This window comes from Chiloscyllium plagiosum, unplaced genomic scaffold (assembly GCF_037043375.1).
Source record: "Chiloscyllium plagiosum isolate Xiang-an unplaced genomic scaffold, Cpla_swu_hap1 HiC_scaffold_31, whole genome shotgun sequence".
NCBI classification, from domain to species: Eukaryota; Metazoa; Chordata; class Chondrichthyes; order Orectolobiformes; family Hemiscylliidae; genus Chiloscyllium; species Chiloscyllium plagiosum.
The window spans coordinates 65,173,502-65,201,182 of record NW_028270169.1 but is presented as its reverse complement, the minus strand read 5'-3'; the positions used below and the strand labels follow the sequence as shown (position 1 = coordinate 65,201,182).

Genomic DNA, 27,681 nt, shown 5'->3' with positions numbered 1-27,681 from the left:
TAACTATGGATACTGCAAAGAAAAATGCAAACATTGCTGGAGAAACTGGGAGCTTTGTAGAAGGGACACTGCACCCGAAAGATTGACTCTGCTTTCACTCCACAGGATGCTGCCAGACCTGCTTAGTTTCTTCAGCAATTTCTGTTTTTGAACAAGATCCAACGACGTGTGTCAAAGAAGCTAAAATGCCCTGTCCAACACGAAGCACCATACACTGGGAAGTGAATGATAACGCAAAATGCACACATTTATTGGCTCTGAAGTTACATAAGGCTGTCATCACTTACACTACAGAACTCTTAATCATAGTCAGGGAGAGAAACAGAGTGAAACACATTCAGATCAAACGCAGATGATGGCATTACTGGAATGGATATGATTCAGAAATATATGTTAAAGGTTTGAGTAATGTAATAAATCGGAGGCGTGACACCATAGAGAGATCCACAGCAGAACGAGAATATGAAAATTGAAGTGGTACATCAGACATCAGGTTAGGTCACAGGGCAGGTCACAGAGTACAGGGCTGATGGGTGAATAGGTTTCGCTGTGAACTAGGGTACAGTCAGTAGAATTGAATTGCAGATATTGCAGCTCGAACTGGGCCATCATGTGATGCTGAGTGTTGACATCAACAGCAGCAGAATCAGAATTGTATTCAACACCGTCAGTAATTTTCCACCCAGGATGACCCACCAGTCTACCATGAGCATCAAACTTATCTGTGGTTCAGTGACGAATGTGGGGTGAACGTGCCAAAGTCAGAAACATGTGTATCTAAACGTAATGATAACCCGTTAAAGCTACCGCACTTGACTGGTTGGATACCAAACATGCAGAACTAACATCTGATAGAGAGGGAGATATTATCCGAAGACTTACAGATCAGATCTAAGACTTGCAGTCCTGCCACATCCAGTCACAAATGTCAATAGACTATTGAACAACTTACTGGAGGAGATGACTCCACATTCTGAGCCAGAAGTATTGAGTGGATGATCCACATCACCCTCGTCATGATACCCACAGAATTACAGATGGCAGTCTTTAATCAATTTTATTCGCTGCACATGACATGCAGAAACAGCTGAACACAGTAAATACGACAAAGGCAATGGGCGCTGACACCATTCCTGCAATATAACTGAAGGCTTGCGCTGCACAAGCCGTGTCCCTGGGGCATCTGTTTCATTCCAGCTCCAACTCTTGACATCTCCCTGGCAATGTGGAAAATTACTCATCTATGTCCAGTTCCCAAAGAGAGGAATAATTACAATTTGACCAATTACCACTCCCTCAGTCTCATCACAATAGTCAAATTGGTGGGAGTTCTTTTTGACAGAGCTGTCAAGCAGCACAGAAATAAACTGGTCAGTGTGGTTTCTGATAGGTCCCCATGTGGCGATGGTGCGGTTGTGGAAATGTCACTGGATTACTAATCCAGACCAGGCTAATGCTCTGGCAGCTGGTGGAAGTTAAAAACAATTAATGAAATATCAAGATCTCAAATCTGGTGTCAGTAATAGTGACCCGAAAGCCAATGTCGATTGTAAACTTATATTTCTTTCCCCAATGTACTTTCCAGAAGCAAATCTCCCGTGCTTTCCTGGTCTGGCCTAAAAGTGACTCCAGACACACAGAGATGTGATAAACTCCTCAATGGTCTCTGAAACGGCCAAGCAAGACACTCTACTGTATCAAACTGCTCCGGGGTCTTAAAGGGTAAAACTGGACAGAACACTCGGCACCAGCCTCAGCTTCGGAAAAGGGAATGGGAAACACAGTCCTGTTGACACTGCAGAGACTTCCTTCCTAACAGAGCTTGTGACAACATTTACAGAGGTTTCCCAGACTACACAGAAACATCGGGAAAGGAGTAAGCCATTCAACACATTGAGCGTTCCCCATTCTAGGTCATGGAGAAAACCTCCACAATGCAGTTTTCCTCACACAGTGTTCATATCCCTTAATTTGCTTAACCATTGTGAAATATGTAATGAGAACAGCTGTCGTCCCTGCTATCCATCAATTTTGCTCCTCCAATCAATACACAGGCAGTTCTGCGATGACACGTGTTTATTTAACACAATTTGGCTGCAAGTTCCTGTTCACTGTTATGCGATTCCATCCCCGACATCGGCTGAACAGCAAAACCCAGGCTCAGGGTCCTTTATCTGCAAAATGCATACTCAGTGTGTTCAGCTAAAACAGGGGTGTAATCCGCTCTGCAAGCCTTGAAACTGAGCCTCAAACTGGGAATTGTAGACTACATTTCGAAGGAATATCATTTCAACCTGGAGGAGAATTGAAATTTCACGTTAGCATCACGTGGTCAATCAGACCCGAAACCTTCTGGTGAAGAGCATCGTGAAAGCTACAAGGCTGTAGTCAGTGACTGTTACATTTGTTAAAGTGTTAAAATGTTACATTTAATGTACTATTTCATTGCAAAATATGTTTTAAAGATTAACTTAGAGTGTGCTAGATTAACTTAGTATGTGTTAGACCACCTTTCATTTTTGGTTTTTACTGATATTTCAGGGTTCTCCCCTTACTCTCTTTTCTCCATCACCCCCATTATTTATATTGCACCATTTTCTATCTACGACACGGTGTTGCACATAAACAAAGGGACAGCATTAGTGGTGAACTACTTGTAATGATGGTTGATCCCCCATCTCCACAGCATTGTCTTGCTGTGTCTAGAAATCCTTACTCATATTCAGTGCCTTGGATTCCACAATTCCTGAAGAAGGGCTCATGCCCGAAACGTCGATTCTCCTGCTCCTTGGATGCTGCCTGACCTGCTGCGCTTTTCCAGCAACACATTTTCAGCCCTTGTTTTAGTCGTCCAAGCCAGGGGAATTATGATCCCTGCTTCCAATCTGTCTCGCCCTGTCAGAGTTTTTTAATATTTCACTGAGACCTCCAATCATTTTCCGAAAGCCCATGTCGACCCTCACTCTCTTCCCACAACAAGCCTGTCATCCCAGAGATTAGTCTGGTCATCCTCCGCTGCACTCCCTCAATGTTAGGTTTGTCCTTTATGAGGTTAGGAGACCAAAACTGCACATAATTCTGCACTATGTTCGAGATGGGGTTTCACCAAGGTCCTGTACAGCTGCAGTAAGACACCCTTGGTCCTGGACTCAAATCCCCCTGAAATGGAGGTCAACATAACATTTATCTTCCTTGCTGCGTTCTAATGCTGCAATATTGCTTTCAGTGACTGATGTACAGGGACATCCAGATCCTTTTCAATGTTACAGCTCCCCACTTCATTGGTTCTGTGTATACTGGTCAGCGTGCCAATATCAGTATTGACTTCTGGCTTCAGATCTCACTGCCCTGTATGGACCTTGGAGGTATGCGCAGAAAGAAACAAAAATGCAGCATAGGTTCCTTTGCAAATCAATATTTTTTCAACCAATCCCTTTTCAAATGGTAAGTTGCCATCCTGTTTTTCCCACCAAAGTGCACAACGTCACATCTACCCCCATTGCTCTCCATCTGCCACGTATTTGCCCATTCATTCCACCTGTCTCAATCACCTTGGAGCTTTTTTACATCCTGCACACCGACTCACAATCCGACATCGTTTCATGCCATCAGCAGAATTGGGGATATTGCATTTGATTCCTTTGCCAAAAGTATGGTGTTTATTGGGAATAGCTGGGGCCGAAGCCCCAGTTCCTGCTATACCCACAAGTCTTCCATCGAAAACACATTGTTTTATTCCTACTCACTGTGTGCCGTCTGCTCTTCCGTTCTAAACTATGTCCACATATTTACCCCAGTCCCATAAGATTTTAATTTGTATGTTAGGCTTGGGCCTTTATCAACTATTTTCAGAAAAATCCAATCATATTGCATTGATAACTTCTCCATAATTTTGCTCAGTCAGTTACTCAAATATGATTCCCTTTTCATAAATCTCTGTTGACTTTGTCTATGCCCATTTTTTTCGGTTGCAATACTTTCTGTAAAACTGTTTATTTGCTAATTTCATTCTATTTGTTTTCTTTCTCACCAGTCTAAAGTTTCCTAGTATTGCTAGGAAGATTGTTTCTTTTTTGATTTGTTTTTTTCTGTGAAGACATAACTGAAATATTTGCTTCATAGTTCTTCCATTTTCCTGTCCTCCATTCTCTGGCTTCAGCCTGTCAGAAGCTGCACCTTTTTCCCTTAACTTTGCAACTGACATGCTTTTAGAACCTATTATCAGTTCACTTGTAAAACCCTTGTTAATATACTCTTCAGAATCCCATCAATTTCTGTCTTAAGCTGATAAATGACTGACATTCCACAACCATACAATCACAGGAGCATAGATTCTGTACCATCACAAATACAGCACTGTCGACATTAGTCCCACTTTCTGACACAAGACCCGTAGCCTGGAATGTTATGGCATTGCAACTGCATGACCATGTATTTTCTTTAACGGTTGTGAGGGTTATCCGTGACAACACCCCTCTCAGGAAGTGCATCCCAGCCCAACACCCGTTGGGTTAAAAAAAAACGCAACGGTCAATTTCTCACTAAAGCTCAAACCCTTTGCTTTAAAAGTTTGCTCTCTTGTTCTTGACCCTTTGACTAAAAGGAACAGCTGCTGTCTACCCACCCTCTCCATGCCCCTCGTAATTCTGTCCTCCTGAAACACATTCCCCTCAGCCTTCTCTGCTCCAAAGTAAACAACCCGAGCTTACCCAGCCTCTCTCCATAGCTGATATGCTCCATCCCAGGGAACATCCTGGTGAATATCCTCTGAACCCCCTCCAGAACAATTACATCCGGCCTGTAATGGATTTCCAAAAGGCTTTCTACAACAATTACACACATTATTCCATCTTGAATTAACTAAAGTTCTGTATAGCTCTTATAATTTATACCTTGATGTACAAAGGCTATGTTTACGGTCGCTATGCTTTGTCAACTTGGGTGTTCCCCTGTGCGTCCCATTCAGGGATATGTGGAGAAGCACCCGCTGAGCCTCCTAGTGTGCTGCCATTCATCGAGTACTACTACCCTGTCTAGTTTCTTCCTCCAAAGTGCATTTCATCGCCTTTATCAGGGTTACATACATCTGCCATCTTCCAGTAAGTTATGGCCTTTATCCTCACTTCCAACCACCCGGCCAATCATTTTTAAGGTTAAAAAATCACACAACACTAGGTTATACTTTATTCAGAGGCACTAGCTTTCGATGCGCTGCTTTTTCATCAGGTGATGATTCGCTTCGAAAGCTAGTGCCTCCAAATAAACCTGTTGGACTATAATCTAGTGTTATTTGACATAACTTTGTCCACCCTAGTCCAACATCGGCACATCCGAATTACAAGTAACAAGGGACACAGCACTGATCCCTGTGGTACACCATTGGACACCAGTCTCCAGTCACACAAACAGCCTTCTACCACCATGCTCTCTATGATAACAGGAAGTTGATTTGGATGCTAAGTGGCAAGTCTCTAATGAGTCCTAAGTGTTATTCTATTCCAGTTGACACACTTGTAGAATATCTGGGGAATTTCCTAATATTGCCCTGCCAGCAGGTGTCCATACCCCTGTGTTAGTCAGACGCCTTCAAGTGATGGATTTGCTTCTTATTGCTGTCTTAAAAGGCCTGTCCCTTATCCTGCCATTATTTGCATTAAATGTAGAGTAGACAGTCAGAAAAAACATCCAGTTTATTTCCACCTTATCATATGTTTAATGAATTTTCTAAATTTCACTGCACTCACCTCTCAATTTTTGAAAGTGTGGAGAACACAGACTGAGTTTCCTCATCATCTAATCTCGCCATCTGAGGGATTAATCTGGAGAATGTCCATTGCACCTCCTCTGCGGTCAGTGTATTCTTTCTCAGATTGGGTCACCGAAACTGTACTCAATACTCCAGGTACAGTCTCATTAACACGCTGCGAAACTGCTTCAACATGTCCTTCCATCCATTTTTTGATTCCCTTAAATGAAAATGAACATAACTTTCCACTTACATATATTCCTCCAAATGCCCTTCACATTAATTTACTTATGAACTCATTGCATGAGTTGTTATAGAAAGCCTTATGGAGATCCAAATATGTCATTTCCACTGGTTCCCTATTATCTATGCTGCAAGAAACAAGATCAAATAATTCCGAAGTTCGTCGAATATGATTTCTCTGTCAAAAATGCATGCTGATTCCCTCCAATGTTGCTGTTAATTTCTAAATATTCAATATCACGTGGTATGTGGTAGATTCTAACAGTTTTCCTACAGATGTCAAGTTATTTGATCTGCAGTTCTCCACACTATCTCTTCTTCGCTTTGCAGTTGCTTGGATCACATTCATTCCCTTCCATTTATCAACAATCTCTCTGCAGAATGTACCGGAAAATAAAACACAGTGATCGACAGCACAACTAATACTTCTCTTGCTGATTTATTGCTGATATTTTGATATGAAGTACATCTGGCTTGTCAGACTTAGCAATGCTCAATCCAGCTACATTTTCAACTACTACCTTGTTACTGATATAAATTGACTTTATATCTTTAGTTTCACAAGATCCATATGATCACTTGGTAAGTCTGGGTGGTTTTCTGGATCTTCCTCCATGAAGACAGATGCAAAGTAACTGGTTGATATCTCGGCCATTTCCTTGTTCCCAACAATAAACTCTCCTCTCCCGATTACTAATTTCCACATTTGACCTTGTTTTATTTTGTTTTCTTTGAAATACAGATTGTTAATTTATGCAGTTTTTGTGTTCTTAAAATGCCTACATTGTGGAAAAGGCCCGTGGATCCAACAGCCCCAGACTGCCCCTCCGCAGGCTAATTTCCATGCAACTCTACATTTACCCCAGACTAATACACCTAATGCACACATCCCTGAAAACTATGGGACAATTTAGCATGGCCAATTAACCGAATCTTTACATCTTTGGACTGTGGGAGGAAACCCACGCAGACACGGGGAGAATGTGCAAACTCCACATAATCAGTTGCCCGAGACGGGAATTGAATCCGGGTTCCTGGCGCTGTGAGGCAGCAGTGCTAACCACTGAGCCACCATGCTGCCCAAGATCCCACATGATAGGCTGCTCTGAAATGGTCGATCACATAGAATCCAGATGGAGCTGGCAATTTGAACACATAATTGGCTTGATGGTAGGAAGCAGAGGGTAATAGTGGAAGGTTGCTTGTCGGACTCGAGGCCTGTGACTAGTGAAGTGCCTCAGGTGTCGGTTCTGGGACCATTGCTGTTATCTCTATCAATGATTTTGTTGAGAATGTACAAGACATAATTAGTAATTTTACTGATGACACTAACATTGGTGATATCGTGGACAGCGAGGAAGGTTGTCAGAAATTGCAGCAGGACCTTGATCAGCTGGGGAAGTGGGCCGAGAAATGGCAAATGGAGTTTAATATAGAAAAGTGTGAGGTCGTGCATTTTGGAAAATCAAATCAAGATAGGAGCTTCATGGTGAATGGTCGGGCCTTAAAGAGTGTAGTGGAACAGAGGGTCCTTGGAAATCAGGTGCATGGATCTCTCAAAGTAGAGTCACAGGTAGACAGCAATGATCAAGGCTTTTGGCATGCTGGCCTTCATCAGTCAGGGAATTACACATCGAAGTTGGGGAGTTATGTTGCAGTTATACAGGATACTGGTGAGGCTGCACTTGGAATGCTGTGTTTGGTTTTGTGCAAGTTGCTCCAGGAAGGATATGATTCAATTGGAAAGAATGCAGAAGAAATTCACAAGGATGTTGCCAGTACTCAATGGTCTGAATTACAGGGAGAGTTTGAACAGGCGAGGTCATTTTTCGTTAGAGTGTACAAACTAAGAGTACATCTTATAGAAATATATAAGATCATGAGAGACATGGATAGGATGAATGCACTCACTCTTTTTCCCAGTGTTGTGAATTGTTAAGTGTCACATTACATTACAGCGTAGAAACAGGCCCTTCGGCCCAACAAGTCCACACCGACCCGCCGAAGCACAACCCACCCATGCCCCTACATTTACCCCTTACCTAACACTACGGACAATTTAGCATGGCCAATTCACCTGACCGGCACATCTTTGGACTGTGGGAGGAAACCGGAGCACCCGGAGGAAACCCATGCAGACACAGGGAGAACGTGCAAACTCCACACAGTCAGTCGCCTGAGGCAGGAATTGAACCATGGTCTCTGGCGCTGTGAGGCAACAGTGCTAACTGCTGTGCCACCGTGCCGCCTACGAATCATCGACTAGAGGGCATTGGTTTAAGATGAGAGGGGAAAGAATAAAAGGGAACCTGAGGGATGACTTTTTTTTTACACAGAGGCTGGTACACATATGGAATCAGCAACCAGTGGAAGTGGTTGAGGCGGATACTTTAACACCATTTAAAAGGAATTTGGACAAATACATGGATAGAAAAGGATTAGAAGGATACGGGGCAATGGCAGGGAGATGTGTTTAGTTTGAATGCACATTTTGGTCGGAATGGACCAGTTTGGACCAATGGGTCTGCCTCTGTGCTTTAGGACTCTATGACTCTAACAACCGTTGCTTGTCTCCCACTGAATGTCATATTATACTTTCCCAATTCACTGGAGCGAACTTGACCATCTAGCCTCCAGGCTTCCATGATGTTTGACCATCATGTTCAACATTCAATATGATATGCAGATGTCGTGTAAAATGCAACATATTCCTCAGAAGAAGGTTATTAATTAGTCCTTCTGAGCACACATCACCAAATCCAAACTAACCTTGTCTCTAGTTTGGATCACAACATATCCTCCAAGCTACCTGATACACACTTCTAGAATTTATTTTTCACAGCGTTAGCAGTCACTTAGTTTACGCAATTTAGATATAACTTGAGGTAATTCAGTATGACTGCAGCACCAATAATACCAATTTTCCACAGCATAAGATGCACAAAATTTGCACGACAGTTTTGCATGGCAGAACACACCAATGTTTGTTTCTCATTGCTAAGATCCTCTCAAACTGATTCTGTGGGATCTGAGGGACAAGGTCGGTGGCATTATTAGTGACAGACTTCGAGAAGACATTCATTGAGGCTCACCTCGACGCTGACATGATCTGAAGAAATGTCCAGGACATTCCGTATCCTCGTTGTGCCAGGATAAGTGTCACCATATTCTCGCTGCTCCCTCACACTCACTGTATATCTGTAATAACACCTACCCCCGAACAAGGCTCACGCTTTATCTCCAAATAAAGTTCATGTACAACCACTCTCACTGTTGAATTCACCACCTTCCTTCCATCATTTTGTCTGTCGCCTACGCAATACCCCCACACCAATAACACCTTATGGATTCTGCACTGTGGACTGACACCCTCCGGATACCTCGCCATTCAGCAATCGTCTCCCCCACCACCACCTACAACAGTACTAACAGCTCATTCCCCCATCCCTTTCTCCAATTCCAGGATAAACAGCCTGGAACAGGACAGAAAAGGCTGTTCCCTTTCCCCCCTCTCCCCGCCATGTTGGGAGGACCCTGGCACGAGCCGGAGAGGACCGAGTGAATCGTATGGAGGTTTAATATCCAGGTCCTACCAACTGAGTAAGAAACAATGTTCTGTGGAGGGCAATACTTACTTTAACCACTCTGTCTTTTCTGCTACTTCTTTCCCTTCCAAAACAACAAATATCTCATTGCAGAACAATGCAGACACAGAAATACTTAGAGACATATGTGAACACCGCAATATACTAACACTCACAGCACATGAGCTGAGATGGACCCGCACACATGTAGAGGCATACAGAGATATACACAGTCACACACAAACAGACTTAAACATAGATAAAACGCAGAGACTAATACATGGAAGGACAAATGTACACACACAAATACACAGACACACAAACACATGAACAAACACATACGCACCCATACAGACACAAAGAAACACAGACACTTGTGTCTACAAGCCAGAGATAGATAGGTTTTTGATGAATAAGGGTACCAAGAGTTACAGGGAGAGGTTAGGAGAATAATGAGAGAAACCTCTAAGCCATTATTAAATGACATTCAGACTCGATGGGCTGCATGCCTAATTCTGCTCCTTTTTTTAATGCTCGTGTAGTGTTATGATATCTGGTATATTCTTCCTGGGACAGGAGCGGAGAATGAGTTTAATACATATTTGATTGGAAAGAATCAGTGGTAATGTTGGACAGGTTTAGAGGGCTGTATAGTCTATGTCCATTCCTAATTATTCTGTCCTTATGTTTTAAAAAAGGTGGCAATTTGATGTTAGATTAACACAATTTTAAAATAACGGGTCCTGCAATGAAATAAGGATGTCCCTTTCGCTTTAGTGTTGTGCTATCTGTGGTGCCCTTGTCCTCAGGGAGCAGTAAAGATGCAGTTATTGAAGATATTCAAGGCTGAGCTGGAGTGATCTTTGCTGGACAGGAGAGTCAATGTTTATTGGGAACAGACTGGAGACGGATGGTCAGACATATTCGGATCAGCCATGAGCATTCTGAATGGTGCAACCGAATGGCCAACTGCTGTTCCTATCCATGATGTTAGTCTGCAAATGCAGCAAGTGGTTTGAAGTTATGTTGTTTCTGGGAAAGTGTATCGAGTTTAATCATAGCAATGTTTTACTGCATCTGGACAGTGAGACTGCAGATGCTGGAGGTCAGAGTCGAAAAGTGTTGCACTGGAGGTCAGGCAGCATACGAGGATCAGGAAAGTCAATGTTTCGGGCATAAGCCCTTCATCAGGAATGTGCCCGAAACATGACTCTCCAGCTCCCTATACACACGTTCCTGGGAAGCCTTTTGATATGAAGCTTTATCAGTTTAGGTATTGGATGCGAAATCTTTTTGAAACATACACGATTTTGAGAAAAAACAGAGGATACATATTTTCTTATGTTAGGGTGTTTAAAACTACAGAATAAATTTTAAGAATAAAATGTGTTGACTGTTATGAATGCATAGGCGAGTATTGTACCTTTTAAAGAGAGAAAAAGTTGGCAAGGACTTAACCAGCAGAGTGTGCTGAAATTTTTTTTTAAAAAAGTAACATTTCGCTGAAACAAATAGCTGAGCAGAGTGCTATGGTATACAACAAATTCGATTTTGGCCAATCAATTTAACTTACGCCTCAAGAAACCAAAATCCAAACAAATTTGAATATTAATGATATAAAACCAATGAGACAATCTGATGTTTTGTGATACGAAATTGGGCATTTTGAACAATTAGCCAGAGCGGCAAAGAGCACTAACAAATGCAGACTGCCTTCAGAATCACTCTCTGAAAGGTAATCTGTGCAGCAGAAGACCGAAGATAACACCCAGGAAAACCTACAGAGGAAGATTCACAGGAAAATCAACGTAACTCGCCGGGGGCTTTGAAATTCATTTTTTTTTGTAAATCTTAATCGAGTGGTTTGATCGTATCAGTATATTGCTGTAGAGTGGGAAGTAGATAAATTGATCAGACCAGGATGATTGCAATGTAGAAAGTTGTTATTTAATGTTCTCTTTTTTTTCTTGGAGTTAACGAATAAACTATTATTGCTTTCTATAAATAGTGGGATTTGGTCATTCTTTGTCACAATTTTACGGACTCTGAGGCGAAGTGATTTATTTGGTGTGTCTGGTTTAAATTAGCAGAAGGGCTTCACACTCTGTCGTAACATTGATTTTCACGCAGATATAATGAAGACATTACCGATTTCTTAAAATTATGCAGACTCATATAAACATGCCATCAAATTATAAAGCTGGGATTTTGTTTTATTTTTGCTAAGTAAAAGCACTGTGTACAACAGCAGTGATGATGCATTTGTATATAGCCCCTTATCATCCATTCCAGAGAATGTTCAAGGAAATCACACATGGTCCATTTTGGTGTTCAGTTGACATTATTGCATATTTTAACACAGGGAGGGAGAAAAATGTTACCTACCTCAGAAGAAGCAGCCTAGTGCCCTCTCTCTCTCTCTCTCTCATTTTGTTCCGCCTGACAAGAGAAACAAATCCTGTGTCATCTTTACCAATCATGGAGGTTTCGTGATGCAAGATTCTTTGGCATGTTTCCACTATCTGACGCAAAGTGAATTGAACCAAATCCAACTGTTCCGGGGAGATATCCCATTACCAGCAGCTTATGTGAGCGGAAGAACCTTAGAGGACAGAATAACATTTGGGACAAATCTTTCAATTTGTTAAGAGTTCAGCTATTATGAAACTCTGGAAAGCTTTCATTTTTCTGTTTTGTCTTAAAATGTGTGTGTTCATGTGTGCATGCAGGTGCACCTTTGTGTGTTTGTCACATTTTTCTAGAAGTTGAGCCAGGCTGACACTTATATCATTGGCCTTATCATTAAACTTTGAAGATTGTTGTAACCAATGGAGGAGTGTGACTGCAAAACGAATCAGTAACCCTGTAATATTGGTTGGAACATGAACAGAAATTCTGAAAGAGTTGTACAAGTGGGAATTCCCTTTCCCATAAGTTTGCAATGTCTAGGTGTTTGCATTTAACCAAAGTTGTGTCTGTTAAGTATTTGACAGAGAAGTGAATGAAGGAAAATGGTGCATACAGAAGAGTGCTGCTAAGACCACAACCAGATCAGCGACGATCTTAGTGCATGGGTCAGCAGTGACAAAGTGGCTAATGACCAACTCCTGCTCTTCACTCAAATGCTCCAACGTTCTATTCAGCCCCGCACAGGAGCAGATGGAGGCCACTTGCTCCAAATACCTGGTCCACAATAACATAGGATATAATTCAGTCCCTCCAGACTGACACACACAGTTTGGTGTGGCTTGGAAAATGTTATTGGGAAATCCAAGCTGGGTTCTAAAGACGCCTCTGATCTCTTTACAGAGTGTTTCCTCTCTGCAACTTGTGGTCCATTTGCTGGTCATGTTGTGGATCCAGATTCATTGTAAATACAGCCAACAGACATCACTCAGAGATGATACACAAAATACTTTGCTCTCTCTGACTGCAACGTTCAATGACAGATCATTCAGGAAAATTACAACCATTAACTTTCCAGTTACAGAATATGAGAACGTAAGAAACAAGATCAGGTAATTCGGACGGTCAATCCCGCCATGCCATTGCATACCATCATGGCTGATCCACTGTTAGCATCAACTCCATTCAATTCCCAATTCTTCACACCCCTCTTTATCTACTGATAAATTGATCAGACCAGGATGATTACAATGTAGAAAGTTGTTATTTAATGTTCTCTTTGGAACACTGGAGCCCAGCTAAGAGTGACAGACCCTGATAACAAGGCTCATGATGAACACTGACTCAATTAAATTTAATGAGAATCAACTACAATATCTCCTCTGGTTTGGGCCACCCATAGCACAAAGGAAGATGTTTGTGGTTTGTGGACATTACTCCTTTCACTCCCAGGACATTCCTTCAGGAGATCTTCACGGTAGCTTCCTTAGCACAGACATCTCCAGCTGCTGCATCAATGTCTTTCCTCCACCATAAGATCAGAAGTTGTGATGGTCACTGAAAATAAGGCAATTTTCAGAACATTTTGTCTCCTGTCAGCTCCTGAACCAGGAGCAGGTAGACCCGGGCAACATTCAGGCTTGTGCTATTAAAGTGCTGCTAACATTCATGTTACAGCACGGCTAGACACTGCACATTTCCACAGTTAAAAGAGGAGCTCATTCAGCATCAGCATGGTGGCACTGTGGTTAGTACTGCTGCCTCACAGCGCCAGAGACCTGGGTTCAATTCCCGCCTCAGGTGACCGACTGTGTGGAGTTTGCACATTCTCCCCGTGTCTGCGTGGGTTTCCTCCGGGTGCTCCGGTTTCCTCCCACACTCCAAAAAAAATGTGCAGGTTAGGTGAATTGGCCACGCTAAATTGCCTGTAGTGTTAGGTGCAGGGGTAAATGTAGGGGAATGAGTCTGGGTGGGTGCGCTTCGGCGGGTCGGTGTGGACTTGTTGGGCAGAAGGGCCTGTTTCCACACTGTAAGTAATCTAATCTCAAGCTGGTTGCACGTGGATATGAGGAAGTAATTCAGGCCATCGAAGCAAATGAACAAGAAGAGGGACAAACCATTCAACACTTCTGCTTGTTTCACAGGAAAAGAAGCAGTCTGGTTAGTGCATCTAACTGCTAAACCGGAACGTGAAAAGTCCAATCAGACACTTGTACGTGTTCCATGCGACCAGGACGAGAACATTCAGCCCCTCAAGGGCTTATGCAGGAATAGGAGGATGTAATTGATGCTCCAACGTGACAAACCAATGGAGTAGAGACTACACACAGAGATGGTTCCATGATGTTCCTCGTGGCTCCATTGCATGTGGAACATGTGCTATTTTAATATGGTTTCCTGGTAGTGAGGAGAGAAGCCAAATATTTTGTGCCAAGTCTCAAGGAGGCATCTTCCACCTCCGAAATGACAGACCCATGTTCTCCATCGAGGACAGAAGCTGTTAAGAATAGTTAACTGTTTTAGAGTGAATGTATTGTGGCTGTTGTCGGGACTGTGGATAACATGACGTTCAGTGCAGAATCACACATACCGAATGCACTGTATGAATGTCAGGAGACTGTATGCAAAGCCTGAACCTGTCTCTGTCAATCGACATGGAGAGTGGGGCTGAAGTAGGGGAAATGTTCTCAAAGGCACTTAAACTATCGAGAATTATAACCCGTGTAAAAAAACAATGGAATTTATCACGTTCTTAGTGTCTGCTTAGAACATAATGAGTGATTGTCCATTCCCCTCAAGTTTCAATGCAATCACCTCTTATTCTCTCACAGCGCTAGAGATTAATCTTCACTCACTCCTCATGGTACCATGATCCCAGTGATTAGTCTGTTGACAATCTTTCATGCTCTCTCTGTGACAAGGAGATCATTCCTTATAAAGGAGAGAAAATCTGCCTACAATACCCTTAATACTGCCTCAACAACACTCTCAGGGAAGATCACAATAATTCCCTTCCCTCACTTTACCATCTCTATTTCTTTCCTGTGGTGTGAAGAAGCCATTCCTTCTCTATGCCCTGAGACTGATGTGAAATTTACAAGTTCCTTACGTCTGCACATCAACATCAATAAAGACAACACCAGAGATGGAGATGAACATCACTCTTGTGAAACATTTCAAAGAAATTGTGAAAAATACACCTAAAACAAGGCATGGTCACCTACCTGAATGGAAATGAGCTGTCAGAGTATAGTAAACAGGCAGAGGAAGGAGCTATCTTTCCATTTGTTCTTCCCTCACGGGATGTATGCAGCCCTGGTCAGGCCAGCATGTTATACCGATCTAAAACTGAGTGGCTGTTCCACAGGACAGTAAAGAGTAAACTACATTGCTGTGAGTTTGCAGTCATAGAGACCTGACCAGGCAAGGTTGACCCATTGCCTCCTTTAAAGGACATGATGCAAGCAGATGGGGTTTTTCTCACAAATGATAACGGTTTCATTTTAATTATGTCAATTTCCTTCATGAGATATCAGTGGATTATTATTCGATGGCACTAATGAGTCAATGACTTGAGCACGATACACTGTCTTACATCTGACAGAGTCTGTGCAGAGAACAAGTTAAACATCTCAAGTGCAATTATTTTGTAATGGACACGTGGTTTGAAGACACTTGAAGAAACAGCTGTATAGGATTTATCAAAAGCACAATTGACAGTTCATTCAGCAATTGCACTGAGGCTGAGGAGGAGACTGGGATATCATAATGGTGGTATTGGACAGGATTGGTATGTGGGGAGGATATGGAAATGTAAATCTGTGCAGGACAGAAAGGATTATGGAGTTTGAGAACAGTCTGGTTCCTTCTATATCAGTGAGTAATTTGTAAATAGTAATTTGCTTTGTATAATTTACAAGTAAAGGAATTTTTGATTGGAACTGAAGACATTGATTACCATTTACTAAACTTAACATATCATGAGCAGAAATTCCGTTTAACCCAGTTTAACAGACAAAGAGGATGACTTACTAGGAACACCAACTATAGCGAGGGTGGGATAGTAACCACCTTGAATAATCCAAAGGATATCCTGGATCCGCCATGCTAATGATATCCAAGGCTGAGAAAGATAGTAAAGACCCCAGGATAAACTCCTGTCCATTGCTGAAACATTCAAGTCTAATTTTCTCAGATTTTGATCCATTGTTGTAACATTCAAGTCTAATGTTCTCAGATTCTGATCTCTCCACCCCTTCTCTCTGGAGGTGCTGATCCCTGTTAGTGCTGTCGGTGATGCTCCCTCTCATACTATGGAATAACACGGGCGGCACGGTGGCACAGTGGTTAGCACTGCTGCCTCAGGAGACTGACTGTGTGGAGTTTGCACGTTCTCCCCGTGTCTGCGTGGGTTTCCTCCGGGTGCTCCGGTTTCCTCCCACAGTCCAAAGATGTGCCGGTCAGGTGAATTGGCCATGCTAAATTGTCCGTAGTGTTAGGTAAGGGGTAAATGTAGGGGCATGGGTGGGTTGTGCTTCGGCGGGTCGGTGTGGACTTGTTGGGCCGAAGGGCCTGTTTCCACACTGTAAAGTAATCTAATCTAATCTAATCATAATCTAATCTTCTTCTGTGCATCTCTCTCTCACCACAATCCTCTTAGAACTTTACAGTTATGCCTTTTCTAGGAGGTTGGGCCGAAGGGCCTGTTTCCACACTGTAAGTAATCTAATCTAATCTGAAAAAACAGACCATTTTTCGTTTAAGGATGGAAACCTCCACTGGGATAATTAGAATCCACACAGATTGATATAATCACAGTCGGTGAACAAATAGCTCCAGTTAACCCCTTTCAATTCAATACTGATGTTATTAAAATTCAAAATAAAATTTAAAATTTACACATTCAGCATGGGATATGTGGGAATGACTGAGGGAAAGGATGTTGGATGTAGCAGATTTTTGGTGTGTAATCATTCAATCTGCCTTGGATATGGGAGTAATGACAGTGGACTGTTGGAACATAAACCAGTTACTCCATTTATAAATGGAAACGTACAGCCTGAAATTAGTGATCAGTGATTATAATGTTAAGTGAACTTTTATAGTCCATAATCTGGTGGGAAAAGGTGCTTAAGACAACATGGATTATAACAGGCAAACTGCATGAATATGTTAACAGAGAATTGTACGTGACAAATACAATTCAAATTGTTATTCAAGGATTAGAAAGGGCAAGTCAGGGTCATGCTGTTGATGTTACTGATGTCAATGAACTATGATGAAGTATCATTTATAGGACTTCAATTACTGTGTGATTATGACATTGTGGAGAGGACAGAAATCAGAGTGAATTGGAGGAAATTGCTGCTGAGACTGGAGGAAGAGATAATGATTTTGCCAGTCATCAGTATTGGAACGTGCCTCTTTAAAAATCATAAGGTCAGATTCAGGATGCATCTATAGTGAGGGATGAGGACAGCCAGCATTAACTGTAAGACCAGAAGACATAGGAGCAGAAATTTGGCCTTTCAGCCCATTGAGTCTGCTCCGCCATTTGATCATGCCTGTTAAGCTTCTCAACATCACACTCCCGCTTTCTCCCCATAACCCTTGATCCCCTTGACAATCAAGAACCTATCGATCTCAGTCTTAAATATACTTAATGACCTGGTCTCTACAGCTTCTGTGGCCGTGAATTCATAGATTCCACACTCTCTTTATCTCTGTTCTTAAAGGTCTGCCCTATATGCTGGGCCCTTGGTCCTAGTCTCTCCTATCAATAGAAACATATTTCCAACATCTTCTCTGTCCATGTCATTCAGTATTTGTAAGTTTCAGTTAGATCCCCACATATCCTTCTAACCGCCATCAAAATTGACCCAGAGTCCTCAAATGTTCCACATATGTTAAGCTTTTCATTCCTGGAGCCATTCCTATGAATCTTCTCTGAACATCCTCCAGTGCCAGTGCATCCTTCCTGAGATATGGGGCCCAAAACTGCACACAATACTGTAAATGTAGTCTGACCAGAGCCTTATGGAACCTCAGAAGTGTAGCCCTGCTACTATATTCACACCCTTTTGATATGAATGGCATCATTGTATTTGCCTTCCTAACTACTGACAACCTGCAAGTCTACCTTGAGAGTGTAGTCCATCTGGTCCAGATGATGGATCTGCATAATGGCCATTCAGTTTTCTCACACGTTCTCTTTGGTGATGACCACTATACTCCATACTTCCCTTTACTCTGTTGAATTTTTGGAAAATTAATCGTGTCTTTCACTGTGGAGACTGACGCAAAGTTCCTCAGCCATTCATTTGTTCCCTATCACTACCTCTCTGGCATGGTTTCCAATATCTACTTTTGCCTCTCTTTTGTACTTTATATATCTAAGTGGTAACTTACCCCCTTATGTAATTTTCTCCCTCCTTATACATTTTTGTTGCCCTCTGTTGGTCTTTGTAATCTTCCCAATTCTTTGGTTTCAGACTGTCCTTCACCACATTGTATACTTCTCTCTTTAGCTTTGATACAATCCCTGACTTCCCTCGTTAGCCATGGTTGCCTCATCCTCCATGTAGGATCAGAGCTGAAAATGTATTGCTGGAAAAGCGCAGCAGGTCAGGCAGCAACTAAGGAGCAGGAGAATCGACGTTTCGGGCATGAGCCCTTCTTCAGGAATGAGGAAAGTGTATCCAGCAGGGTAAGATAAAAGGTAGGGAGGAGGGACTTGGGGGAGGGGCGTTGGAAATGCGATAGGTGGAAGGAGGTCAAGGTGAGGGTGATAGGCCGGAGTGGGGGTGGGGGCGGAGAGGTCAGGAAGAAGATATATTTCCCTCCCCTCCCCTATCAGCGTTCCGAAAAGACCACTCCCTCCGTGACTCCCTCGTCAGGTCCACACCCCCCCACCAACCCAACCTTCACTCCCGGCACCTTCCCCTGCAACCACAAGAAATGCAAAACTTGCGCCCACACCTCCCGCCTTACTTCCCTCCAAGTCCCCAAGGGATCCTTCCATATCCGCCACAAATTCACCTGCACCTCCACACACATCATTTATTGCATCCGCTGCACCCGATGTGGCCTCCTCTATATTGGGGAGACAGGCCGCCTACTTGTGGAACGTTTCAGAGAACACCTCTGGGACACCTGGATCAACCAACCCAACCACCCAGTGGCTCAACACTTCAACTCCCCCTCCCACTCCACCAAGGACATGCAGGTCCTTGGAGTCCTCCATCGCGAGACCATAGCAACACGACGGTTGGAGGAAAAGTGCCTCATCTCCCGTCTAGGAACCCTCCAACCACAAGGGATGAACTCAGATTTCTCCAGTTTCCTCATTTCCCCTCCCCCCACCTTGTCTCAGTTAAATCCCTCGAACTCAGCAGCGCCTTCCTAACCTGCAATCTTCTTCCTGACCTCTCCAACCCCACCCCCCCCGGCCTATCACCCTTACCTTGACCTCCTTCCACCTATCACATTTCCAACGCCCCTTCCCCAAGTCCCTCCTCCCTACCTTTTATCTTAGCCTGCTGGACACACTTTCCTCATTCCTGAAGAAGGGCTCATGCCCGAAACGTTGATTCTCCTGCTCCTTGGATGCTGCTGACCTGCTGCGCTTTTCCAGCAACGCATTTTCAGCTCATCCTCCCTGTACCATGCCTCTTTCTCCTTGCAATGAATCTCTGCTGTGTCTCCTAAGTTGTTCTTAGAGCCTCCTGCCATTGCTGTTCTACTGTCTTTCCTGCTAGGCTACTCTCCCAGTCAATTCTACCCAGCTTCTCCCTTATGCCTCTGCAATTGCCTTTATTCAGCTGAAACAATGTTGCCTCTGATTCCATCTTCTGTCTCTCAAATTGCAGAATAAATTCAACAATGTTATGATCGCTGCTTCTGATGGCTTCCTTCAACTTAAGCTCCCTTATCTAGTCTGCCTCTTTGCACAACACTAAAACCACTATTGCCAGTTCACTCGTGGACTGCACCACAAGCTATTCAAAAATAAACCTTGTAGACATTCCATGAATTGCTTTTCTTACAATCCACTACCAATCTGATTTTCCCAGTCCCCCGCATATTGAAATCCCCCATGATCACTGTAACCTTGCCTTTCCTACACATCTTTTCTATCTCCTGATGTATCTGATGGCCCAGCTCCTCACTCCTGTTTGGAGGCCTGTATAAGACTCCAACTGTGGTTGCTTTAACATTGTGCTTCCTCAATTTTACCCATGCAGATTCTACACCATCTGACCCTATGTTATTTCTTGCTATTGATTTAGTTTAATTTCGTACGAATAAGGCAACCCACCTTGTCTGCCCACCAGCGTATCTGTTGGATAGGGTGCATATCCTTGAATATTTAGCTCCCAATCCTGATCCCCTTGCAGCCATGTATCCATGATGCCCATCACGTCATACCTGCCAGTTTCAATCTGGGTCACGAATTCATTTACCCTATTCCTTATACTGCATGCATTCAGATATAACACTGTCACTCCTGTATTAACCATCCCTCTTCTCATTGTCATTCGTTTTCCAGTGTGCTTGAAGTTTGTTTGTTAACCATTTATGGATACTCTATCCTATTATGTCAGTGCTGAAGAATTTAATAATCTATCCAGAATTCTGCACTCTTACCTCTTTTAATTCAGGTATCTAATTACCCCTATAACCGATTCCCGTTCCCCTACCCCCCAGCACCACTCCTATTCCATTTACATCCCTGCCTACCGCCCTAGTTATGCGATTCATTCAGACTCTAGTCCCAGTATGGATTCGATGAAGGCTGTCCCATTGGAACAGGTCCTTTCTTCCCCAGTAATGAAATGTGTTTATTCAACACAAAATACAGGGACAAAATGATTTTCTGGACAAACCAAAATAAGAAATGTACAAAGAGGTAAGCTTGTTAAAATACAGTCATGATATTGAGCTATATGAATTGAAATGTGGATTACTAAACCATGGAAGTGGTGTGCAAACCTTTTCAGTCATTACTTGACCCACAGCTAAGATACTGATTTCCCATCTGTCAGTGATCCCCCTCACTGATATTCTCTGGCCCAGTCTCTCGCAGAGTGTCTCAGGGGGTTATCAGTTCCTAGTACTGTTGGCAAAGTCTATTTCAATTAATCCATCTTCTCTCTGGATCCAGTCAATTGGTCTATTGGATTCTGTTTACCTGTCAGCCACTCAACTCTGTGATATTATAGGAGATAAATGATCTGGGATCACAACCAGTATCAGCATGGGGCTCACACAGTATGGCTCCCAGACAATGAGCTTGCGGTTCAGGGGAATTTTTAAATAAAACTCCCATCCTCTGGCTATTCCTCCTCATGCTGTCTCCTGATCTATCTAATTTCATCGCCGTTTCACACCCCTTCATTTCTCACTCACTCTGTCACTCCGTTTTCTCTCCTCTGTTTATTTCCCATCACATTATTTCTTTCTGTTCATTCTCTCTCTCTCTCTGTCTATCTCCAATATCTATTTTGCTTTCAGATACCGTAGTTGGAGAGCTCGTGCGTGTATGAAGGACTGAATGGCTTCCGTCTGTGCTTTATTAATTCTGAGTTTCTCTGACCCATAATAAAAACGTTAGGTGCCTGGAGAGACAAGCTGGTTTAGTGAAGGACACAGGGCACAATCATCCATTATCTCTTGCTGTTCTCTGGTATACAGCGACCTCGAAATATCTGTTCAAACAAAATACATTGAAATTCGAGCAGTAGGGAGGACATTCGCCAGATGATACTGCAATCAAGATTTAATAAACAGTTGCCACAGACAAAATGTGAATTTGCATGATAGCTGCTCCTCCCAATTAACACTGCCTGATACTGACATAACTTGCCTTACCCGAGTTCCATAGCTTCTCAAAAGGTCCTAACTTATCCATGATCTTCGCTATCTTAAAACTGAAGGAGGTTCCAAAATGTTTCCAAAATGCTGTCCCCCTGAAATGTCAGTCACCTGTCCAGGCTCATTAGCCAATACTAGGTCCAGTATGGCTCTTCCTGTGGTGGACTATCCACATTCCTGAAGAAGGGCTTATGCCCGAAACGTCAATTCTCCTGTTCCCTGGATGCTGCTTGACCTGCTGCACTTTTCCAGCAACACATTTTCAGCTCTGATCTCCAGCATCTGCAGATCTCACTTTCTCCTCAAAGATATCCACATTCCGTCTCAAGTAACCTGCTTCTGCCCCACCTAATCCACTTGCGCTAAGGGAGTCCCAGTCAATATTGGGGATGTTGAAGTCACACACTCTGACAACTCTGTTTTTATTACACCTTTCCGTAACTGGCGCACACATTTATTATCAAAGTCTAGGTGGCTGTTGAAAGAAATATCGTATAACCCGAACACAGTAATTGCATCAATCTTATTTTTGTGCTGTACTCATATTGCCTCAGTGGATGTGCCCTACAGTACGTCCTCTGAGTGCAAATACAACATTATCCCTGATTAGTAATACAACTCCTCCACTTCTTTTACCTTCCTCTCGATCTCGTCTAACACAACAAAACCCTGGAACGTTGAATGCCCAGTCCTGTCCCTCTCCAAACTAAGTGCCTGTAATGGCTGCAACATCATGGTCCCATGCATTGATTCAGGCTGTAATCTCATCTGCCTTGCCCATAATAATCATTGTGTTGACATAAACACATTTCTGCCCAATGCCATCAGATCCTGACCTGATAGTTGGTTTGAGTTTCCCTGATGTAAATTCTTTTCTTCTATTCTTCGCTAATAGGAGATTACAAAAGAGTTTCGGTAAAACAGACAATATTATAAACAGACAATCGCAGTTTCCTACCTTTCCCTTCAATCCGTACATTGAATCACACTCTCTGTTCAATTCCAGTAAAGTGCTGGATAATTATTTTACAATAAACAACTGTCTCCAGCCACTCACTGTTTATTCTACAACTCTCTCTGGACCAACAGATTGACATCTCTCTTGTCCCTCTCTCAAACAAATCTCTATAATATTAGCACAGCAGTTATATATACTCACCCAAGCTGCAAGTTCATCCGTCTTGCCTGTCATACTCCTCACATTATAATCAACGCACTTCAGACTGCCAGGTCCATTGTGTTTAGTAACCTCTGTTGTTGCTCTTAGCTGTATTGCGATTAATCGCCAAACCCGCCTCAGTCGTCTACTTGTGGACCTACAGCTCTGGTTCCCACTGTGCCACCCCCCCACCCCCCCCCCCACTCCACCAATACGGGGACACTAGTTTAAACCCTCCTGAGTGACAGCAGCAAACCTGCCTGCCAGGAGATTGCTGCCAGTTCAGGTCCTTCCCGTCGTTCTTGTGTATATCCTATCGACTCAGGAATCCCAATGATACACATATCGTAAGTGCTGCCTCCTCTACCAGCTCTTTGCCCATGTATTTAGTTGTACTACCTTCCAATTCCTAACCTCATTGGCACATGGAATAGTGTTGTCGCACAAAAAATTAAATATCATTTCAGCAAACTCCTGCAAGACTTTTTTTTTCTTTAAAATGGATAGACTTGACAATAAATACTTAAGTGTGAGTTCATTAACTGGGAAAGAGGAGTCCTCTTAATCAGTCCAGTGATGACAGGATCTGATATCTATCACCTCCACCAAACCTACTTGACAACCAACTTTATTTTGCCAGAGCGGCAAGGAGAGTAGGAGGAGTGAAGCGAGGGCTGCCGGGAAGGTTAGGGCTTAATTTATATCTGGGCAGTGGCTATACTGTGATACTACACGTGTATCTCCCTAACGCCCCCTCCTCTAACCGGAAGAAAAAGACCTGTAAGGTAAGGAATTTATTTCTTATCTTTCTTTTTCATTTATTTAAGTGCATTGTTTGGTTTTAGTTAGTTCATATAAGGCTAAGCTTACAATGGCAGGGGACATCAGACACATGGCATGTGATTCTTGCTTGATGTGGAAGCTTAGGAACGTGTCTGAAGTTCCTGACTCTTACACTTGAAATCAGTATGTCCAGCTGCATGTGTTGTTTGACCGCATGAAGCTCTGGATCTGCAGATGAACTCATTGTGGAGCATCCGCGATGCTGAGGAGGTAGTGGATAGCACGTTTAGTGAACTGGTCACACCGCAGGTTAGGATTGCTGAGGGAGACAGTGACTGTCTCCAGCTACCACATGATGCAGAAACAACACATCACCCAACCTGCCATCTTTATTCTATTTAGCTAGTGCTGAATTTGTTTTTTTTTTAATTATTTAACTGTTTTTATATCTCTGCTTATGGAACTAGTAACCAATAGATGAACAAAATTCAATTTAGGCCAGATTCATATTTCGCAGAGTCCCAATTAACCAATCAAATCACATTCTCTCTTTGTCAAACTTGCACATTATCGTCTGAAAGAATTCTGGCAGACTTGTCAGCGGGACCTCTCCTTGAGGAAGTCATGCTGACTCTGCCCTATTTTACTATGCACCTCCAAGTACTGCATTACAAGGACCCAGTTCTTCAGCGAAATATTCCAGGCCAAGCTATCTCCAGCTGCTTCATCAATATCCTTCCCTCCATCAGAAATTCAAAAGTGGGAATGTTCAATGACAAATGTGCAATTAATAGCAGTTGTACCAGCCTCATTAGCCATGGTTGATTTATTTCGTCAATTAGATTTTTATGTATTTGAAGAATGTATATCGGTTATAAATGATGTATCTTTTCAAATACTAGCTATTGTCTGTCTACTGGCAAAGCTTTTAGTGATTTGCCCAAGCCACCAACTTGCCAACTCAGCCAACTTGCCACTCATACCCTCTTAGTCTCCTTTGCTCAAATTCCAATCTCTAGTTTCAGAATGAACTACGCCACAGTCAGATCTCACAGGGTCCATTATAGTAACGTTATTAATTAGACTTTTTCATGCATAGTACTAAATCTAAAGTAGCCAAATCTCTAATTAATTGTGTTATGTTCATAGAACATAGAACATAGAAAAATACAGGGCAGTACAGGCCCTTTGGCCCTCGATGTTGCGCCGATCCAAGCCCACCTAACCTACACTAGCCCACTATCCTCCATATGCCTATCCAATGCCCGTTTAAATGCCCATAAAGAGGGAGAGTCCACCACTGCTACTGGCAGGGCATTCCATGAACTCACAACTCACTGAGTAAAGGATCTACCCCTAACATCTGTCCTATACCTACCCCCCTTAATTTAAAGCTAAGTCCCCTCGTAATAGCTGACTCCATACGTGGAAAAAGGTTCTCATGGTCAACCCTATCTAAACCCCTAATCATCTTGTACACCTCTATCAAGTCACCCCAGACCTTCTTTTCTCCAATGAAAACAGCCCCAAGTGCCTCAGCCTTTCCTCATACGATCTTCCTACCATATCAGGCAACATCCTGGTAAGCCTCCTCTGCACCCGTTCCAGTGCATCCACATCCTTCCTATAATATGGCGACCAAAACTGCACACAATACTCCAGATGCGGCCGCACCAGAGTCTTATACAACTGCAATATGACCTCAGGACTCCAGAACTCAATTCTTCTAACAATAAAAGCCAGTACGCCATATGCCTTCTTCACCGCACTATTTACCTGGGAGGCAACTTTCAGAGATCTGTGTACATGGACACCAAGATCCCTCTGCTCATCCACACTACCAAGTAACCGACCATGAGCCCAGTACCCCAACTTCTTGTTACACTTACCAAAGTGAATCACTTCACATTTACCTACATTGAACTCCATTTGCCACCTTTCTGCCCAGCTCTGCAGCTTATCTATATCCTGCTGTAACCTGCCACATCCGTCCTCACTGTCAACAACTCCTCCGACTTGCTCACCCAACCTTCGAGCCCCTCCTCCTGGTCATTTATAAAAATGACAAACAGCAATGGTCCCAAAACAGATCCTTGCGGAACACCGCTAGTAACTGCACTCCAAGATGAGCCTTTACCATCAACTGCTACCCTCTGTCTTCTTCCAGCCAGCCAACTCCTAATCCAAACCTCCAACTCACCCTCAATGCCATACCTCCGTATTTTTTGCAGTAGCCTACCATGGGGAACCTTATCAAACGCCTTACTAAAATCCATATACACCACATCTACCGCTTTACCCTCGTCCACCTCCTTAGTCACCTTTGCAAAGAATTCAATAAGGTTTGTGAGGCACGACCTGCCCTTCACAAAACCATGCTGACTATCTTTGATCACATTATTCCTATCCAGATGTTCATAAATCCTATCCTTTACAATTCTCTCTAAGACTTTGCCCACAACAGAAGTGAGACTCACTGACCTATAATTACTAGGGTTATCCATACTCCCCTTCTTGAACAAGGGAACCACATTTGCTAGCCTCCAATCTTCTGGCACTATTCCTGTAGACAACGAGGACATAAAAATCAAGGCCAATGGCTCTGCAATCTCCTCCCTTGCTTCCCAGAGAATCCTAGGATAAATGCCATCAGGCCCAGGGGACTTATCTATTTTCACCCTTTCCAGAATTTCCAACACCTCTTCCCTACATACCTCAAAGCCGTCCATTCTAATTAATTGTGACTCAGTATTCACATCGGCAGCAATGTCCTGTTCCTGAGCGAATACTGACGAAAAGTATTCATTCAGTGTCTCCCCAATCTTTTCAGCCTCCACACACAACTTCCCACTACTATTCTTGACTGGACCTATTCCTATCCTATTGGCTGAGGCTAAACCCCAGCTCGCAGATACCTCCTCCTACTGCCCCCTTGACCATGACCCCACCTCCCACCACCAAACCATCATCTCCCAGACCGTCCATAACCTCATCACCTTGGGGGATCTCCCATCCACCGTCTCCAACCTCATAGTCCCACAACCCCGCACCTCCCGCTTCTACCTCCTGCCCAAAATCCACAAACCTGACTGCCCCGGCCGACCCATTGTCTCCACCTGCTCCTGCCCCACCGAACCTCTCTCACTGGACCTATTCCTACCCTAGTCATTCTTTTATTCCTGACATACCTATAGAAAGCCTTAGGGTTTTCCGTAATCCTACCAACTAAGGACTTTTCATGTCCCCTCCTTACTGCTATTAGCTCTCTCTTCAGATCCTTCCTGGCTACCTTATAACTCTCAATCGCCCCAAATGAACCTTGACGCTTCATCTTTACATAGGCCGCCCTCTTCCATTTAACAAGGAATTCAAATTCCTTATTAAACCACGGCTCCCTCACACGACCCTTTCCTCCCTGCCTGACAGGTACATACTTATCAAGGACACTCAATAGTTGCTCCTTGAACAAGCTCCACATATCAATTGCGCCCTTCCCTTGAAGCCTACTTTTCCAAGCCACACATCCTAAGTCGTGCCTCACCACATCATAATTTCCCTGTCCGCAGCTATAACTCTTGCCCTGCAGTGCACGCTTATCCCTCTCCATCACTAAAGTAAATGTCACCGAATTGTGGTCACTGTCCCCAAAGTGCTCACCTACCTCCAATTCTAACACCTGGCCTGGTTCGTTACCCAGAACCAAATCCAGTATGGCCTCACCTCTTGTTGGCCTGTCTACATATTGAGAGAGGAAACCCTCCTGCACACATTGGATAAACACTGACCCATCTAACGAACTCAAGCTATAGCTTTCCCAGTCAATATCTGGAAAGTTAAAGTCCTCCATAACAACCACCCTATCACTTTCACTCTTCTCCTGAATCATC

General features: G+C 43.2%; 1 long non-coding RNA gene across 1 annotated transcript; it reads right to left on the bottom strand.

Annotated features, from left to right (window-relative positions):
• Nucleotides 1–228: 228 nt before the first annotated feature.
• Nucleotides 229–11,982, bottom strand: LOC148141960 (uncharacterized). Its single transcript, XR_015752253.1, has 3 exons — nucleotides 11,959–11,982; nucleotides 5,745–5,966; nucleotides 229–2,294 (listed from the first exon to the last, which is right to left on the bottom strand). It is a non-coding gene; the product is annotated as an uncharacterized LOC148141960 (long non-coding RNA).
• Nucleotides 11,983–27,681: the final 15,699 nt, after the last annotated feature.